Consider the following 19,669-nt stretch of genomic DNA (forward strand, 5'->3'; position numbering starts at 1 on the left):
CATGTTGTATGAGTTGGTAGGGACTCTGTAGGCTGCAGGGCGTCAACCCGTGTATATAAGGGGACGACCCGATGGCGGCTTAGGGCAAGAAACAACAGATCGAGAGCCAAGCTAGCATATTTTGCTCCTTGGTCATCGAAACCTAGCAATACCACATCAACTGGACTAGGCTTTACCTTCACCGCAAGGGGCCGAACCAGTATAAACTTCTCGTGTCCTTTGTCCCGATTAACCCCTTTAAGCTTCCTAGTTGCGATGGCTCCACGACTAAGTCCTTCCACTAGGACATCTGCCATGACAATTCCATGACAGGTATGGAAAGGACAAGTGGTGAGGTTGCAGCAAGCGACTAAGCAATGTATGGTGGCTAACTTACGAGTACAAGAGTAAGATGATAATCTATGCAAACAGTCGCAAATATAACCCCACCGTGTTCTCTTATCGACTCAGTCGAAAAGAGGCCGTCATGGTTACGCACGCTGTTGGTGTGTTTTAATTAAGTTTAGTTCAAGTCCACTACAACCAGATATTAAAAAAAATTCCCATCTACCACATAACCGCGGGCACGGCTCTCGAAAGTTTAAACCCTGCAGGGGTGTCCCAACTTAGCCCATGACAAGATCATGATCCGCGGAGACAATCCTCCATCTCGGGATCCTTCGTTCAGACTCGGAATCCCAATGCACAGGACATTTCGACAATGGTAAAACTAGTGCAGCCAGACCTCCTGGCGTGCCAACACCCTGACAGTAGCCGCGTGTATCTCATCTCAGGCCATGACAGGATGAGCGCATCGTACAGCAACTAAGACCCGAGTTTCCCCGGGGAAGCCACACACGACTCTAGTTTGGGACCAACACCATCAGCACTGACCCCCTGTATTATGTAGAATAACGAACCTCAGGTAGCGCTAACTCAATATGCATCAAGTTTATTATCAAGTTAGTCATTATGTTGAGCAAATGGTAAAACCAATGTTGGGTCTTGCTGGAATATTTTTATTCAAAGCGAACTATCAAAAGGGGCCCATAAACCCTCATCGTGTTAGGGACGCAAAATCAAGGAACATAACACCGGTATGATGGAAACTAGGGTGGCATGAGTGGAACAAAACAACAGGCAAACAGCCGAGCCTTCCACCCATTACCAAGTATATATGTGCATTAATTAAATAAGAGATATTGTGATATCCCATGATGTCCATGTCCCAACATGGAACAACCTGCAACTAGCAACGCTATAAGAGAGGCTAAGCAAAGCGGTAACATAGCCAAACAACGGTTTGCTAGGATGGTGGAAAAGGTTAGAGGCTATCATGGCAATTTGGGAGGCTTGATAAAAAGTGGTAGGTAGCGCGCCATAGTGATAGCATCGAGACAACTAGCATAGCAAAGATAGTAGTGAGATCCAAGGTGACGGTCATCTTGCTTGAAATCCCGCTAGGAAGAAGAACGAATCCATGAAGAAGACGAACCAACGAGCCGAACGAATCCTCACGATCGCAACAAAACATGAACTATCGAGAAGAAGCACAGCCGGAAAGAAGCAAGCTACACGGTAAACACACAGCACATAACGTGGCATGAGGCTCACCCAAGTATGATGCATGACAAGGCTACATGATGCTACTCATGGCAAGAGATGATGCATAAAATAACAACACATCAAGGCAAGTTTAAATGAGGCCGGAATCAACATACAACAATTCTGGTAAGTCCCCATATGCAAATTTCGAAATTGATCCAGATCTTAATAACACATTATGTTGAAGTTGTTAAACAGCGAGTTAAAGTTCACCATGATGATCTACGCGTCTTTCTTGTCAAGTTACATATAAAGTTCATTTAATTCGGAGCTACGGCCTAGAAGATATGAGCAAAACAAGTTAAACATGGCATTGATGCAAAATGCATTAAAACATCAAGCACACATGCTCAAACCAAGGATGCAATAAGGCAATATGAAACTACATGCAAAACCAAGGACGTTTCATGTAGAGCATGCTCCAAACAGAGCCACGGTTCAACACATACACTCAATCCAAGTTTCCAACACAATCTGCCCAAAACAACAACTAAGCACTTTGCAATCAAGGAAACATCATGCTACAGGAAACATATGGACACAAACTTGTTATGCAATCAAAGTACCGATTACATGCTTCAAATACCATCAAGGTTCAGGTTCATAGGCATCGATATTAAACTAACATGATCAAAGCAACAAGTAACTTTATAACACATATAATGACTTAGCGAAAAACAGGGCATGCATGTCAGCAGGAATAACATGTTGACATGTTGGAAGCATGAAACAAGCATGCTACAGTGCAAGATCATAGCAAACAAAAGCATGGCATCAGAGCACATGTTAAACATGGCAAAACATGATTACTAAGCATCTTTATATAACCTCTAGATTGATGGCATTCATTAATACAAGTAAGGAAGTTAAAAATAGATTCTCAGACTTAGTGAAAAACAGAGTATGGCAGAAAACAGATTCAAGATGCATACTTTGAGACAACAAAAGTATATGCTACAGGAACATTTCATGGCATCAAAGGACATGGAAAGCTTGTATAGGTAGAGCATCACAAAACATGATCACTGAGCTACTGCTAGGAACCAGTAGAACATGCTCAAAATATCATGGCAAGAATGCAAATGATAACATATTCACATAAAAATGCATGGATTGAACCACTATAAGGATGACATGAATATGCTCCAAAAACATGTTGACATGATGCTCAAAATAAAATCACACAAAATGATATGAAAATGACAAAATGACAAGTTACAACAGTTTTCAGAAGTTAACAACACTTAGCACTTTTGTAACAAGGATTAAGACATCAAGATGAACAGTAACATGCATTAAAACTACACCATCATGTAGAGCATTCATAAATGAACATTTGGACATATCATACATGCAAAACAGAGCAATGAGCATGAAGTTATGGCATGATGAAGATGCACACAAAACGTAGCAGATCTGGGGACTTAGCCGAATTTCAGGAAAAAACATGAGTGAGCAGGGAATAGCTAAGCAGCGCACTGGGCAAGGAATAGACATGCGGGGGTGCTCACCTAGCGGGCCAAGGCCTAGGGTGGTGGTGGATCAGGCCGGGAGGGTGCGCTGGGCAGAGGCTTGTGGGGCCCACATGGTCGATGGAGGCGCCTCGTCCTCCTCCCGATCCCTCCGGATCGTGGAAGGAAGGGCCGGCGAGGTCCGATGGTGGGGCGGCGCGCTCCGGTCGGTTGCGAGGTGCAGGGGCGGCGCAAATCTGGCGCAGGCGGTCGGTGGAGATCCGGTGGCGGAGCGGTGCCCAGTGCAGGCGGGCGGCCGGGCGAGGTGCGGGTCGGGCCAGTCGGCTCGGACGCGGCTTGGCCGGACGGTGGTGGCGCACGAGGCGGCGGCGGCTTGCGATGGGCAGCCAGACGCAGTGCGGGACACGGCGTGGAGGCGGCGGCGGGCAGCACCGGTGAAGCGGCAACGAGGTCCGGCGCGGGCAACGGCGTGCTCGGGCCCAGATGGGCTGGGGTGGGCCTACTCCGGGATGTGCAGGCCTGTGCGGTGGGAGGCGGCTACTGGCACTGTTGGGGCGCAGAAAATGAGGCGGATTAGGGTCAAGGTGCTCTCTCTCACAGATTTGGACGCGGAAGGTGTTTTCATAGGCAGAAGGAGCTAGGAGTGGTATTTTTCAGAGCGGTTTTCACCCACGTGATCATGATCCGACAGCGATGAGCATGGAGGGGGTTTAGATGGGCTAGCGAGCTGTTGTGAAGGGGTGCTGGGCTGCAAAGAGAAAGAGGTACGACGGTTAACGCGGTTAACCGTTGGGGCATCAAATGACCTCCAAATGGAACGAAATTTGACAGGTGGTCTATCGGTGATATACCAAGACCGCTCGTCAACTCTCGTCCCATTCCGAGAACGTTTTTTTCCCTGCTAAGGAAACGAGATCTGGAAGGTGCGGCGGGTGCATATGAGAGTGTCGGAATCCGAAACGGACAACGGAGAAAATGACCAGATGCAAGTTTTGAAAAACATAAAGATGAAATGCACATGATGACATGGAAAAATGAAACATGCAAGAAAATGACATGACAATGACGGTGAATAACTGGAATACACCTGGCGCATCGGTCTCGGGGCATTACACTTCACTCATCTAGTCTAGAGCCCAAGTAGCTGTGTCTTCAGCATTGCCCGAGATGTGCACAATAGCATAAAATTGAAGAATAAGTTCTTCATTCCAGTTGGATACATCTGTTGCAAAGTTCAGCAGTCCAGGATCTTGTATCACAACCAACAGAGGCCAGAAGCAAGGAATGGATTTCATATCCACATGAGGAATATGACGATGGGGGAACACTTTCTTCTTATCAAACTGTAGTGAAGCATAGAACTTCATCTGCGTCCTTGTCCAGAATCTCAAATGCCTTAGCTTGGCCGAGTCATAGGGTGACTCGCCAACGAAGAAATTCTTCTCTTCGAAGAATTTAACATTATCAATTTTAGGCCGCTTGAGGCTTTTGGCAATCATGGGCATAACTGGGACATGTTGAAGATTGTGCATTTCCGTTCTAACATCAAGGACTGGTCGTGGAGAGCCAGTTGAGTCATTTGGATCAGTGGCGGCTTGAGCACGAGCAACTTCCTCAGCTGTAGCAGTAGGGCCTATGTCAGTGTCGGCTGAGGGGATTGATTCTGCATGTGAGGAGATGCATTGATGACATTGATATTAGGGTCATCATGAGCAATTTCATTAGCTGCTGTAGCTGGAACTTCTTCAGGGATGCCTTGGAGTAGGGGTTGTTATTCTTCAGAGCCGGTTGGAATTTCTTCAGTGCGCTGTGGCGACTGAGGCTCTATCTTGAGGGGAGTGGTGAGGGGAGAATTTGGGTGAGCTTCTTCCCAATATTCATCATGGAGTGGAGGAGTTATTTCACCATCGATATCCACTTAATCCTCTTTCTTCAGTCAGCGGTGTTCGCTGAGGGGTTCGAACAGTCTCTTGAGGCGCAGAAACATCAATGTTATCCTCAATTTCTTCATCCATTTGCTCTGTGGTCGCAGCAGAATGGGTATCCTCTTCTTCATCATCATCCTGAGGAATTTCATAATCCACCCCATATGGAACCATTTGAAGATTCTCAGGGTAACGAGTAGGGGGTGCTCATGAGATTGGAATCGCGTCAATGGGAATGACGATTGAAGACTTTCTCTTCTTAGCTTCTCTCTCAACAGCTTTTGTCTTCTTAGCTTCTGATGCAGAAGGAAGGGTGATAAGCTTCAAAGATGAAGTCGTTGTTAGAGCTTCTGCTGAGAAACTGGTTGGAGCAGTTTCATCAGGCATGACTAATGCAGTCACCCTGGCAATTTCTTCAGGCACAACATTGTCTATTGCACTTTCAGTTTCTTCAGGCGCAACTTCTTCAGTTGCCCTGGCAGTCTCTTCAGTAGATAAAGGCGCAGTCTCACTGGCCTGTGTGGTTGGCAGTGGAGTTGATGAACTTGATGGTAGTGCAGATCCAAACTTGGCAGCTTCTCTGTTGTTGTGGTCTTCAACTACCTTAGCTGAGGCAGTAATGAATTGTCTTTGACACCACAACAATGATTGGCCTGCCTTTCATATTCCTCAGACAGCTGAAGAATTTCAGACTGTAGTGATACGAGCTGTTGAGGACATATTGACAACATGTTCTTCCTCAACTCCTTCTCCTTTTGCACTTTCTGCTTGTGCACCAGTTTAGCTTGTGCAATATTGTATTTCTCATTCAATATGAATGAAGAAATCATATGGCCTGGACCAGGAGGGAAGTTGAGGTCATCAAGAGGAGTGTCTGAGTTGGTACACTAGATGTCAATGAAGTCGAGCAATTTCTTTGGCCTGGTGCTTAACCCAATCTCCAGGGAAATCCTCACCTCTTCTGATACTAGAGGGATGAGCATGTTGACCTTCAGCAAGCTAAGGCCTTTTGCATGGAGGCTTAACTAATCCTTCATATACTTGGGAGTGACATATTTGTAAGCCCTCCATTCATATGACCAATACCGTTTGATCCTCTGCATGCGAGTCTTGCACTGCTTATCAGTTTCCTTGCGATGAATATTTTCATCAGGCGTGGAGTAATCATCATACAGATCATCAGTGATTTCAAAAGCTATTTTTTCTTCCTTTCTCTTGCCACCTTTCCGTGGTCTCTCTCCATCAGCCATTTTCTTTAATTGAGGATTTTGATCCTGTGAGGTCTCTGATGAAGTTGGAAGTATTTCCTCAAGCAGTCCTCCAAATGAATTAAGTTGATGAGAACCTAGAGATTCGTCTGCAGACATTGTACCTGTGAACATAGTATAGTTGCGAAGAAATAGGGAAGAGTCACATGTGTTATCAGAGATTTTCGAAATAAACTAGTTGAGAAAATTGACCCTCGTCATCTTGAAGAATTTTCATCAGTTCTTCTTGACTTAGGTTCTAGAGTTGTACAGATTTGAGCAATTTGAACAATTGAGGAATCTACTTGTTAAGAATATCAATGATGAAATACACAAGACTGACAAAATTGAAGTGCTGAAGAATTGGAGGAGTGGTAAAAACAACACTTGAAGGATTTTGAGTAGAGTGAAGATCAAAGAGGGGCGGTAAATAAGAATTTAATTACCCCAACGATGAACTCGATGAACTGGACGACGAGGAGAAGCAAATCATCAACTCAGATCTTCCGTGCCCTAACTTAGTGGCAAAAGACGTACTGCGGTGGCAGAGCTGAAGAAATCCGCGACCGACGTGAGTATGTCGACAAAGAAGTTGAGGCAGTGAAGCTCTTCTTCTCTGTCGGCAATGAGATCCAGCGGCTGCGCTAGGTTTTGAGGACTGAGAGCAAAGGGAGCGAAGAAACGGAGTGAACTAACATTGACAGGGTCAAGGCTATTTATAGCCGCTGTGAAAACTGAAGGGTCCGAAGTTTTTGGACGGATAAGCCCCTGACCATTCGCATCTTGGTGATACATGTCACGCATGCATTTTCCCACTTATCAGTGCGTGTGAAGCATGGGATGAGTTACTATGGCAACCAGCAGAAAAAATACTTTGAGAATTTTTTAAGTGTGTGCGCAATTTGTTTAGCTGTCAAGGACACAGTGAAGACTTTGAACAATGTTAAGTAGAACACATATGAAGAATTTGTGAACAAAGTGGGTTGATCTTAGCATAGAGGGGAGTTGGTCCGATCACATCCACATAGATTAAGAAATCAAAATTTGAAGAATTAGCAATATGTTGATGCTATAGAGGACATGAAAAGCTCAAATAAACACACACACACACACATACATCTGGGCTATTCTGTTTCGCGTAACAGAATATTATTCTGTTACCCTACTTGAACTGATGGTTTCAGGCGGTTGAACTGATGAATTCGAGCGGCTGAACTGATACCTTCATTTCTGTTGAAAATCGTTTTCTTTAGTTCCAAAAAATTTTGCAATTTATTTTTGTCGGAACAGGGCGTGTAATCTATGGTTGGAAAGCTCTTGACATCTATATTACAAGTATATTGAACATTTTTGCAAAATAATTATGATTTAAGAGAATTTTTAAAAAAAATCATTTTTTTCAAAACTGAAACCGTGAATCGTATTTTGGACTTAATTTTCAAACGGTTTGTCAGAATTGAGCAAATAAGACGGCGTTGGAAAGCTGGTGAAAATCCGCTTCTTCCATATATCTAATGTTTTCTAAAATTTTATATGTTTTAAAAGTAATTTGAAAAATGGTGAAATTCTGGGCAAAACGTATTTTTGTGATTTTTTGCAAACGGTTTGTCGCAATGATGCAAATGATACAGCGTTGGAAAGCTATTGGAAAATGCGCAAATTTTTGGTATAGAAATATTGTTCTAATTCCTTACGGTTTAAACTCAAATTTGAATAATGTTAAATTTGATTGGAATGAGATTTTTTTTAAAAAAGTTAGCTGAATTGGGGCAAATAATATATCGTTAGAAAGCTTCCGAAAGTGCAAAACTTAGTCCTGTTGAAAGTTTTCTCAAATTCGCAATCATTGAAGAGTAATTTGGATTACGGTGAAACCCATCGTATTGTTTTTCCGTCAAAAAACAGAGGACTTGTACTAATCTATGCATGTGTTTGTACTGATGTATCTTTCAAAGCGTAATTTTGTAAGGTTCCAAAAAAAGATTATTTAAACTAATGTCCGTATGGTTTGGTACTGGGCGTGTTTTCACAAACTAGACTTTATTTTGTTTTTCGGTATGATTTCCCTTGTAAAGACTAGACTTTACTTTGTTTGTTTTTTCGGTATGGTTTTCCTCGTAACATTTCAACGATCGATATCATAGTCAGCGAACTTGCATGGTTTATATCGTTGAACTGAATGATATTAAAAGTTTTTTCATGTGTTCCTTTTTAACTCAATTTCCTCGTTATAGAATATTGAAGTATACGCGTTCTGGTGTTTTTGAACTCCCCTGATGGTAATACATGAACTATGGGACATGATTTATTTTTGAGCTTTCCTTTTTGTGTGTGCAATAAACAATGTACAAAATTAGGACCAATTCTCATCAGGATAAGAACAATATAGTGCGCACATAATATTTTTGGATTTCCTCAAGCTTTCTACACACTGAAGTGAAAACCACATGTAAGATAAACTGAAAAGCACATGGAATATAAACTCTTCAGTCAGTAAGCTCTACTGGATCCTGCAGCTCCAGCTCCAAGAGCTTTATGTGAACTTTGTCCATTCACACACATGACCCCCTCCTACCATTCATTTACGTGGACTTTTCCTGAGAAACTAATTGTGAAGTCTATCTGTTCACCATGGATGTCATCACTACAAAATACAGAAATGTAGATGAATGGAAGGGGTGTGGAGGTGATATTTCTACGCATCACATCTGGTAACAAAAATTGAGAGGAAATACTAGTGAACTTGAACTTATGGTCTCTCTAGATATGAACCGATTGTGTTACAAGAACACAACACAAAATCCAATGAAGCTGATATAAGTACATGTTAAAAGGATAGTCAAGTTCATGTATATTAACCAGGAGAAGCTCAAAAAGAAACTTTTAAAAAGTTTGTATTAAAATATGTATTCTTCATAACATCTGGTGAGGAGGACCATACATGGAAAATTGGGAATGTAGTTGCAGCCTGCAGGACTTACTGCATACAAGGCACACTAGTACTGATAGATTTTTCCTTGCAATACAGATCTTGGAAACCATTTAGTTTAGCTATCAACATCGGCACACATGCTCGCATGCACCAGCGGACGCACACGACAAGCCCACAACACGCACAAACGCACCAATTGGCACAACAGAAGTGACCTGCACTTCATTAGATGTAGCTATATGAAAAACCACTTAGATCACAATTTCCTATAAAAAATTTACTATAGACAAAACCAAGATGTATGCAAAACATAATTGCAAAATATAATCATCATGTCTATTGTATGGATCAACTATCAACATATATCAACAAAAAGATCAACACATATACTGCATTGCACACACACACACACTATATTGTTATATGTACTTTTCACGAACTGATTATAGTTCATGTACTGAAGTGGGAAAACCAGACGTGATTTCTTGCTTCAACGCATGGTTTCTATTTTTAATTTGATACATGTTGCATTATAGAACTACCACTTGTTTGCAAGTTGAACATTTTGGTACTTCTAATTTCTTTTTTGCATAGTTTACTAGAAAAATCTTCACGACAAAACAACTGTAACACCCCGAATGTAACTTTCCCAATTTGTACTCAAACTCTTGCCGTTTCCGGCGTTTAGTTATTTTATTTTCTCAGGTTCGGGTTTTTGTCTCCGTGTGTTGTTATCGTTGTCATGCATCTCATATCATGTCATCATGTGCATTGCATTTGCATACGTGTTCATCTCATGCATTCGAGCATTTTCCCCGTTGTCCGTTTTGCATTCCGGTGCTTCGTTCTCCTCCGGTGGTCATTTCTACCTTTCTTTCGTGTGTGGGGATTAAACATTTCCGGATTGGAGCGAGACTTGCCATGCGGCCTTGGTTTACTACCGGTAGACCGCCTGTCAAGTTCCGTATCATTTGGACTTCGTTTGATACTCCAACGGTTAACCGAGGGACCGAAAAGGCCTCATGTGTGTTGCAGCCCAACACCCCTCCAATTTGGCCCAAAACCCACCAAACCCTTCTCCATCATCTAGAGCGTTCGATCACGATCGCGTGGCCGAAAACCGCACCTCATTTGGACTCTCCTAGCTCCCTCTATGCCTATAAATAGACCTCCCCGAAATTCGGATCTCCTCCTCCCCCGAAACCCTAAATCGCCCCGCCACCGACGGACATGTCCGCCGCCTAGATCGGACATGTCCGCCGCCCACCCGGGCCAATCCCGCTCCGCCATGTGTCCCGCCGCCGTCCTCCCGCGCCGCGGCCCGTGAGCCCAGCCGGGGCCCCCGAGGGCCCGAAGCCGCTCCCCGCCGCCCGTGCCTCGCCGCCGCCATAGCCGGTCGCCGCCTCGCCGCGCGCCGCCGTCTTCCCTCCGCTGCGCCGCTGCGGGCCATTGCTGGCCCCGCCGGAGCAAGCCGCCGCCACCCCGCACCCATCCTCCTCCGGCGAACCACCGCCCCGCGCCGTCCCGTGCTCCGGCGAGAGTAGCTCCGGCGAGCCTCCTCCCACCTCCTCCGGCCGCCGAGCCCACCAAGTCCGGCGACTCCTCCATCTCCGCCGAACAGGAACCCCGGCAACGACCTCGGATTGCGTGCCCCTGATCTGGATCTGAAAATATCTCAGGGTTGACTTTTTCGCCCGAAACCCTAATCCAAGTGCTCCTGTTCATCGTGTCGTATCTCCGCATTCATAACTCTGTTTTTGGCATATAGGATATCAAAATGTTCATCTCAGAGAGTGCATCATTTCATTCCACTGCATCATTTTCATTTGAGTTCATCTTGATGCCCGAAATGCTATTAGAAGAGGGCTACTTGAGATAATTGTCAGATCTGCTACTCCATTTGCATATTTGTCATTTTTGCAATGATTATTTTGTGCATGATATGTCCATGAGCTCTACATATGTTTTGTTAAGGGTTTTGCCATCTTTCCAGAGGTGCAACCCATGTATTTTTGTGATGTGTGTGGTGACTAGTGCAAGCTTGCGAAGTGAGGCACTTGGTAGTGCTGATTTCAGGGACTTAGTAATTCCACTAAGTCCTTGGGCTGTTTATTTCATATGGCCATATGTTCTTGTTGTTTCCGAGAGATCCGTGCCTCTTTTGAGGATGATCAGTAAGGAAGTTTTGTTTATCTTGTAGTGCTATATCCATCCATGTCCTTTTTTGCAATTATGGAGCACCCTAGCTTGAGTCGATCGAGCTGTACTTTTGCTACTTTGTGAATCTGGGCAGATTGTCAACTTGTTTGCAATTTTGCCGATGATGTTGTAGTTGATCGGTGCATGCTATGCTATTGTTCTTGCCATGTCTAGCTTGCATTTTGTGTGTTCTTGATAGATGTATGCTTAGTTTATCATGAATTGCTCCGTAGCGAGTGCACCGAGCTCGTAAACCTGCCTAATTGATATCTGTTTTCAGCATGCTCCAGTTTTCACTGTCTGTGATCTGATTATGTTTTTGCCATGTTCACATGCTTGCAATTGTATTTTATGATCCCTTTTGGCTCAAGGTCACTAAGGGACTTTTGTTAAGCTCTTTGAGTAGCTCCATGTAATGCTTTACTTTGCCATGTTCAGGTCCTGTAGCATGTAGTTTTGTTGCTCCGAAGAGGGCTACCTGATTTGAAATTCCAGACAAGTGTTAATTTCACTAAGTCTGAAATCTGTTTGCCATATGCATTTTTGCCATGCTTGTTTGAACCTGTTAATGGGTGAATTGGCCATAGCCCAGTGCTAGACTTTTGTTAATCATATTGAATGCATCCCGGCCATGTATTTTGTTGTCATGTTTGGGTGCTGTATCATGTTCATCTCATTGCATTTAGTTGGCTACTTGCTGTAAATCGCAGACCGGTGTCATAATTGAATCGCTTGCCATTTCCAAGCCGTAACTCCGATTCCGATGTTCTTTATATCGTTTTCAAGCGATTTCATCTCATCTTTCCAGTGGCACACTTGGATTCCCAAGTTGAGGCCAGATTCATGCATCCCTTGTCAATTCTTGCATATGCATCCCGCATCGCATCCCGCATAGCATACCATCCTTGCATCATATAGTTTGATCCTTGCACGTGGTTGATTGTGTCCTTGTTGCTTGTTTGTCTTGTTTGGGTAGAGCCGGGAGACGAGTTCTCTAATGAGGAGACCGTTGAGTTTGCTTTCGAGGATCCAATCAACTCTGACAACTGTGCAGGCAAGATGATCATACCCTCGAAATCACTACTATCTTTGCTATGCTAGTTTGCTCGCTCTTTTGCTATGCCAATGCTACGATGCCTACCACTTGCTTTCAAGCCTCCCAAATTTCCATGTCAAACCTCTAACCCACCTTGTCCTAGCAAACTGTTGATTGGCTATGTTACCGCTTTGCTCAGCCCCTCTTATAGCGTTGCTAGTTGCAGGTGAAGATTGGAGGCCGTTCCTTGTTGGAACATTTATTTACTTGCTGGGATATCATTATATAATCTTGTTATCTTAATGCATCTATACACTTGGTAAAGGGTGGAAGGCTCGGACTCTCGCCTAGTGTTTTGTTCCACTCTTGCCGCCCTAGTTTCCGTCATATCGGTGTTATGTTCCCGGATTTTTGCGTTCCTTACGCGGTTGGGTTATAATGGGAACCCCTTGATAGTTCGCCTTGATTAAAGATTTTCCAGCAATGCCCAACCTTGGTCTTACCATTTGCCACCTACCCTTTTTTCCCTTGGGTTTCCGGAGCCTGAGGGTCATCTTATTTAACCCCCCCCCCCAGGGCCAGTGCTCCTCTGAGTGTTGGTCCGAACCAAGTAGACTGCGGGGCCACCTCAGGGCAACTTGAGGGTTGGTTTTACTTGTAGGATGTCTCATCTGAGTGTGCCCTAAGAACGAGATATGTGCAGCTCCTATCGGGATTTGTCGGCACATTCGGGCGGTGTTGCTCGTCTTGTTTTAACCTGTCAAAGTGTCTTGAAGAACCAAGATACCGAGTCTGATCGGAACGTCTTGGGAGGAGGTCTATTCCTTCATTGACCGTGAGAGCTTGTCATGGGCTAAGTTGGGACTCCCCTGCAGGGATTGAACTTTCGAAAGCCGTGCCCGCGGTTATGAGCAGATGGGAATTTGTTAATGTCCAGTTGTAGATAACTTGAACCTTAACTTAATTAAAATGAATCAACTGAGTGTGTTACCATGATGGCCTCTTCTCGGCGGAGTCCGGGAAGTGGACACGGTGTTGGAGTAATGCTTGCACAGGTTGTCCTCTAGTTTCTCTCTCGCGCTTTGCCTCCTCTTCTCGCTCTCTTTTGCGAATAGGATAGCCACCATATTATGCTAGTCGCTTGCTGCAGCTCCACATATATTCTTACCTTGCCTTACCTATAAGCTTAAATAGTCTTGATCGCGAGGGTGCAAGATTGCTGAGTCCCTGTGGCTCACAGATTACTATTACACCAGATGCACGGCCTGATGTTTCCGCTCCAGGTGACGCGCTCGAGCTCAAGTGGGAGTTCGACGAGGACTCTCAGCGTTACTATGTTTCCTTTCCTGATGATCAGTAGTGGTGCGCAGTTGGGGGTGATCGGGACCATGTCGCATGTTGGGTTATCTTTTATTTTGGTGCCGTAGTTGGGCCATGAGTGTTTGGATGATGTAATGTTATTTATGTACCTTGATTGACGTGGCGAGTGTAAGCCAACTATGTTATCTCCCCTTTATTATTATATTACATGGGATGTGTAAAGATTACCTTACTTGCGACATATGCCTTCAATGCGATTATGTCTCTAACTCGTGCCTCGACACGTGGGAGCTATAGTCGCATCGAGGGTGTTACACGTTGGTAATCAGAGCCTTCCCCGACCTTAGGAGCCCCATTGCTTGATCGTTTTTAGCGGCCGAGTTGTGTCTAGAAAAATGTTTTGAGTCATTTAGGAATTATATATCGGAGAGTTTAGGAATTCTTTTTACTTCCCAGTCTCCTCATCGCTCTGGTAAGGCATCCTGACGTAGAGTTTTGACTCTTCTCTTCTCAAATTTCACTAAATTTTTTTTTAGGATAACGCGGGTATCTTGGAATCGTTTCGATGGTTTTATGATGAGAACATTGTCTTGGTGCCTCCTGTCAGGGGTTTTGTGGAAGTGTCCTGGGGAGTTGAGCTCTGAGGTGTTGTCGTCATAATTTTATCGTTGCAATTCGGGATACCTGAGTTTAGTACGCCGACATCGAAAATCTCTTTTATGCAGTTCGTTGGTGAGATAACCTCGACGCCACCCAGTACTGGGGCAGGAGTTCGGGAGTATCGCCATAACTTGTATAACGGATGCTTTTCGAAGGTTGAGGTAGATGGTTTCCGAAGGTTTCTTGGTTATGTGTTGAAGGATGGATACAGCTGGATGTAGGATTTGCTAGTTTGGGTGAGATATTATGCTTCCCCTGTATCCCCAACACCTGATTGCATAACCGGAAAGGTTCGGGAGTTTCATAGGTGGGAATTCTTGTAGCTCTAGTTCTTCTTCCATGGATATTGGTTTGAGATTGGGATTTCTTACCGATTATTTGTTCTTGATCCGTACCTTGTTGATTTCTTTCTCTGCCTTAAATTCTACGTGGCTTCTCAATTTATGGATATGTGACCATTTCAAGAGGAATGCATTCGTTCATTTTGTTCGGATGTGAAGACTATATGTTGCAATTTTCATTCCGTTGGATTCAGCTTCATTTTATCTGTCTATGTGCTAATGGTGGTCAACCTCTTCAGGATGGCTCCTCCAACGCGCACGACTCCGAATCCTGATCCGCCACCACCTCCACCTCCTCCGGAGGCATGGCAAGCTGTGATGGCCGCAACCAATGCAAACACACAGTTGATCATGCAAATTCTTCAAGAGCGCAATCAAGGCAACCAAGGGAACCAAGGCAACAATCAGAATCACTCTGCTACACTCAACCAGTTCCTTGCTAACGGGCCAAAGACTTTCAGCAATTGTGTTGAGGCAACCGATGCTGACGATTGGCTTGTGGATCTGTGCAAGCATTCGAGTGCAGTAACGTCAGGCCTGAGGACTTTGTCAAGTTCTCTTCCTTCCAACTCAAAGATCAAGCTGCAGAATGGTTCTAGCTGTACAAGGACTCCAGAGGTGGACGTGTTATCACTTGGGATGAATTCCGTTCAGATTTCAGAGCTCACCATATCCCTCAGAGCGTGGTCGAAAGCAAGTGTGAGGAATTCCGCAATCTGAAGCAAGGCTCTTTGTCTGTCTATGACTACAACAAGTTGTTTCAGAAGTTCGCCCGCTTTGCCAAGCAGGACGTCCCTGATGAGAAGAGCATGATATACCAGTTCAGGGGTGGTCTCAGAGAAGAAATTCAGCTAGCTCTTGTTCTCTTTGAGCCCTTGAGGTACGATGAGTTCTACAACATGGCACTGAAGCAAGAGGCTGCTCAGTTGAGGTGTGATGCTTCCAAGAAGCGAGTCAGAGATGTTACTCCTTCTTCCTCTACTCAAGTGGCCAAGTAGCAGAAGTATTGGCTTCCTCCTCCTCCGTTCCGTCAGCCGTATCAGCAGAAGAGCAAAGGTGGTAGTGGATCTTCCCCCCCCCCCCACCCCCGGCTTTCAGAACAAGACTTCGTCTCAAGCTCCAAGATCGAGTGCTCCGTACCACCGTCCGCTTTCAGAGGTCACGTGCAACAAGTGCCAACAGAAGGGTCACTATGCCAACAAGTGCTTCAACCAGAGGCGTCTTCCTCCTCCTCCTCCTGTCAGATCAGCAAGTACAGCTGTGGTCAAGCATAACCCCAAGAATGCCAAGGTCAACTTGATGAATGCAACTCAGGCAGAGGATTCGTCAGATGTCATTATGGGTAACCTTCCTGTTAACGATGTTCCCGCAAAAGTACTTTTTGATACTGGTGCATCGCATTCTTTCTTGTCATGCCCGTTTGCATCGAAGCACAATGTTGTTACTGAGATCATGCTCAAAGTCATGCAAGTTGTTTCTCCCGGCAAGCTTTTGACTTCTAGTTTGGTTGCTCCCCATATCTCTATCACGTTGGGTGATTACAAGTTTCTTTCTTCTCCGGTGGTTCTTGGTAACTCGGATATTGATCTTATTCTCGGAATGGATTGGATTTCTAAGAACAAGGCGCATCTTGATTGTGCTGCCAGGCAGATTCAATTGACTCATTCGTATGAGGATGTAATTGTCTTTGCCGCTTGGGATAATACCATCCGTCTGTTTTCTCTCAATGAGAAGGGTGAACTGGATGCTATCTCGCAGATTCCAGTCGTTTGCAAATATAAAGACGTCTTTCCAGAAGAGCTTCCAGGAATGCCTCCGCACCGGCCAGTTGAATTCTTCATTGATCTTGAGCCCGGCACGGAACCTCTGTGCAAGCGTCCTTACAAGCTCGGACCTGAAGAGCTGAAGGAGCTGAAGAAGCAACTCGATATTCAAGAGAAAATGGGTCTCATCCAGCCTAGTTCTTCTCCGTGGGGTTGTGGTGTTCTTTTTGTGAAGAAGAAGGATGGAACGGACCGACTTTGTGTTGATTACCGTCCATTGAACAAGAAGACTATAAAGAACAAATACCCACTTCCCAACATCAATGAGCTGTTCGAACAACTCAAAGGTGCCCAAGTATTCTCCAAGCTTGATCTCCGTATGGGTTATCATCAGATTCGAATCCGTGAGCAAGATATTCCCAAGACGGCTTTCAGAACAAGCTATGGTTCATATGAATACACTGTCATGTCTTTTGGCCTCATCAACGCGCCTCCCACTTTCTCTCGCATGATGAACTTCATCTTCAACGCCTACACCAATGACTTCGTTTTGGTCTATCTCGACGACATTCTGGTTTTCTCGAAGAACAAGGAAGATCATGCCAAACACTTGCGTCTGGTGCTCGATAAGCTCAGAGAACATCAGTTCTACGCCAAGTTCTCCAAGTGTGAATTTTGGCTCGATGAAGTTCTTTATCTTGGTCATATCATCTCTACCAAGGGCATTGCCGTGAATCCTGAGAAGGTGTCTGCAATTTTGAATTGGGAACCCCCTCAGAACGTGAAGCAACTCCGTAGCTTCCTCGGTCTCGCAAGCTATTGCCGAAGATTTGTTGAAAACTTTTCTAAGATCATGAAGCCTCTCTCTAATCTTCTCCAGAAGCACGTCAAGTACGTTTGGTCTCTGGAGTGTGACATTGCTTTCAACACTTTGAAAGAGAAATTGATCACTGCTCCAGTTCTGACTCCGCCCGATGAATCCAAGCCGTACGAGGTCTTTTGTGATGCCTCTCTCCAAGGTCTTGGCACAGTATTGATGCAAGAGAAGAAATTTGTTGCTTATACCTCTCGCCAGTTGAAGCCTAATGAGAAGAACTACCCCACTCATGATCTCGAGTTGGCGGCAGTTGTGCATGCTCTTTTGACTTGGAGACATCTTCTATTGGGAAGAAAAGTGGACATTTTCACTGATCACAAGAGTCTCAAGTACATCTTCACTTAGCCTAATCTCAACCTCAGGCAAACTCGATGGGTCAAAATGATTCAAGAGTATAATCCGAGTATCGAGTATACTCCAGGCAAGGCCAATGTGATTGCTGACGCTTTGAGCAGAAAGGCGTATTGCAACAGTCTGATTCTCAAGCCATATCAACCCGAGCTTTGTGAAGCTTTTCGCAAGCTTAATCTGCAAATTGTTCCTCAAGGTTTCCTCGCCAACCTTCAAGTCTCTCCTACCTTAGAAGACTAGATTCGCCAAGCCCAGCTTGTTGATGCTATGGTGAAAAAGGTGAAGATTGGGATTGCCAAGAGTCAACCCAAGTATAAGTGCTACCGCCTTGATGACAAGGACACTCTCTTCTTCGAGGATCATATTGTTGTGCCCAAAGGTGACCTCCGTAAAGTAATCATGAACGAGGCTCACAATTCTCTCCTCTCCATCCACCCTGGGAGTACGAAGATGTATCAGGACCTCAAGCAGGCTTATTGGTGGACTCGAATGAAGCGTGAGATTGCTGAATTCGTGAATGAGCGTGATGTTTGCAGAAGAGTGAAGGCAGAACATCAAAGGCCAGCTGGTCTCCTCCAACCTCTTGCCATTCCAGAATGGAAGTTTGACCACATTGAGATGGACTTCGTGACTGGGTTTCCAAAGTCCAAACGTGGCAATGATGCTATATTCGTTGTCATCGACAAACTCACTAAAGTGGCTCACTTTCTGCCTATCAGAGAGTCGATCACTGCAGCTCAATTGGCAGAACTCTATACCTCTCGGATTGTCTCTCTGCACGGTATTCCACAAGTGATCTCTTCAGACCGTGGCAGCATCTTTACCTCCAAGTTTTGGGATTCTTTTCAGAAGGCCATGGGCACCAACATCCGCTTCAGCACAGCTTTCCATCCTCAAACTAGCGGTCAAGTCGAGCGTGTCAACCAGATTCTTGAAGATATGCTCAGGGCTTGTGTGATCTCATTCTGCATGAAGTGGGAGGATTGTCTTCCTTATGCTGAATTCTCCTACAACAACAGTTTCCAAGCAAGTTCGGGCAAGGCCCCTTTTGAAATTCTGTATGGCAGGAAGTGCCGTACCCCTCTCAACTGGTCTGAAACCGGTGAACGTCAACTTTTGGGAAATGACTTAATCACAGAGGCAGAGGAAATGTGCAAAGTCATTCGTGATAACCTCAAAGCAGCCCAATCCCGTCAGAAGAGCTACTATGATAGTAAGCACCGTGATTTGGCTTTCGAGATCGGAGATCATGTTTACCTCCGTGTCTCTCCTATGAAAGGTACTCGTCGCTTCGGTATCAAAGGGAAGCTTGCCCCCAGATACGTGGGACCTTTCAAGATTGTCAGCAAGAGAGGCGATCTCGCCTATCAACTCGAGCTTCCTTCAAACTTTGCAAATGTTCATGATGTGTTCCATGTCTCTCAGCTCCGAAAGTGCTTCAAGACTCCTGATCGCACCGTTAACTTCGAGGACATTGAGCTCCAAGAAGATCTTTCCTATCCTGAGCACCCAGTGGCTATTCTTGAAGAGACTGAACGCAAGATTCGCAATAAGTCAATCAAATTCCTCAAAGTCAAGTGGTCACACCATTCCGACTGTGAAGCTACCTGGGAACGCGAGGATCACCTCCGTTCTGAGTACCCGGCGTTCTTTCAGTCCTAGATCTCGGGACGAGATCCTTTCGTAGTGGTGGAGTGTTGTAACACCCCGGATGTAACTTTCCCAATTTGTACTCCAACTCTTGCCGTTTCCGGCGTTTATTTATTTTATTTTCTCGGGTTCGGGTTTTTGTCTCCGTGTGTTGTTATCATTGTCATGCATCTCATATCATGTCATGATGTGCATTGCATTTGCATACGTGTTCATCTCATGCATTCGAGCATTTTCCCCGTTGTCCGTTTTGCATTCCGGCGCTTCGTTCTCCTCCGGTGGTCATTTCTACCTTTCTTTCATGTGTGGGGA

Source organism: Triticum urartu, chromosome 4 (assembly GCF_003073215.2).
Source record: "Triticum urartu cultivar G1812 chromosome 4, Tu2.1, whole genome shotgun sequence".
In the NCBI taxonomy this organism is placed as follows: Eukaryota; Viridiplantae; Streptophyta; class Magnoliopsida; order Poales; family Poaceae; genus Triticum; species Triticum urartu.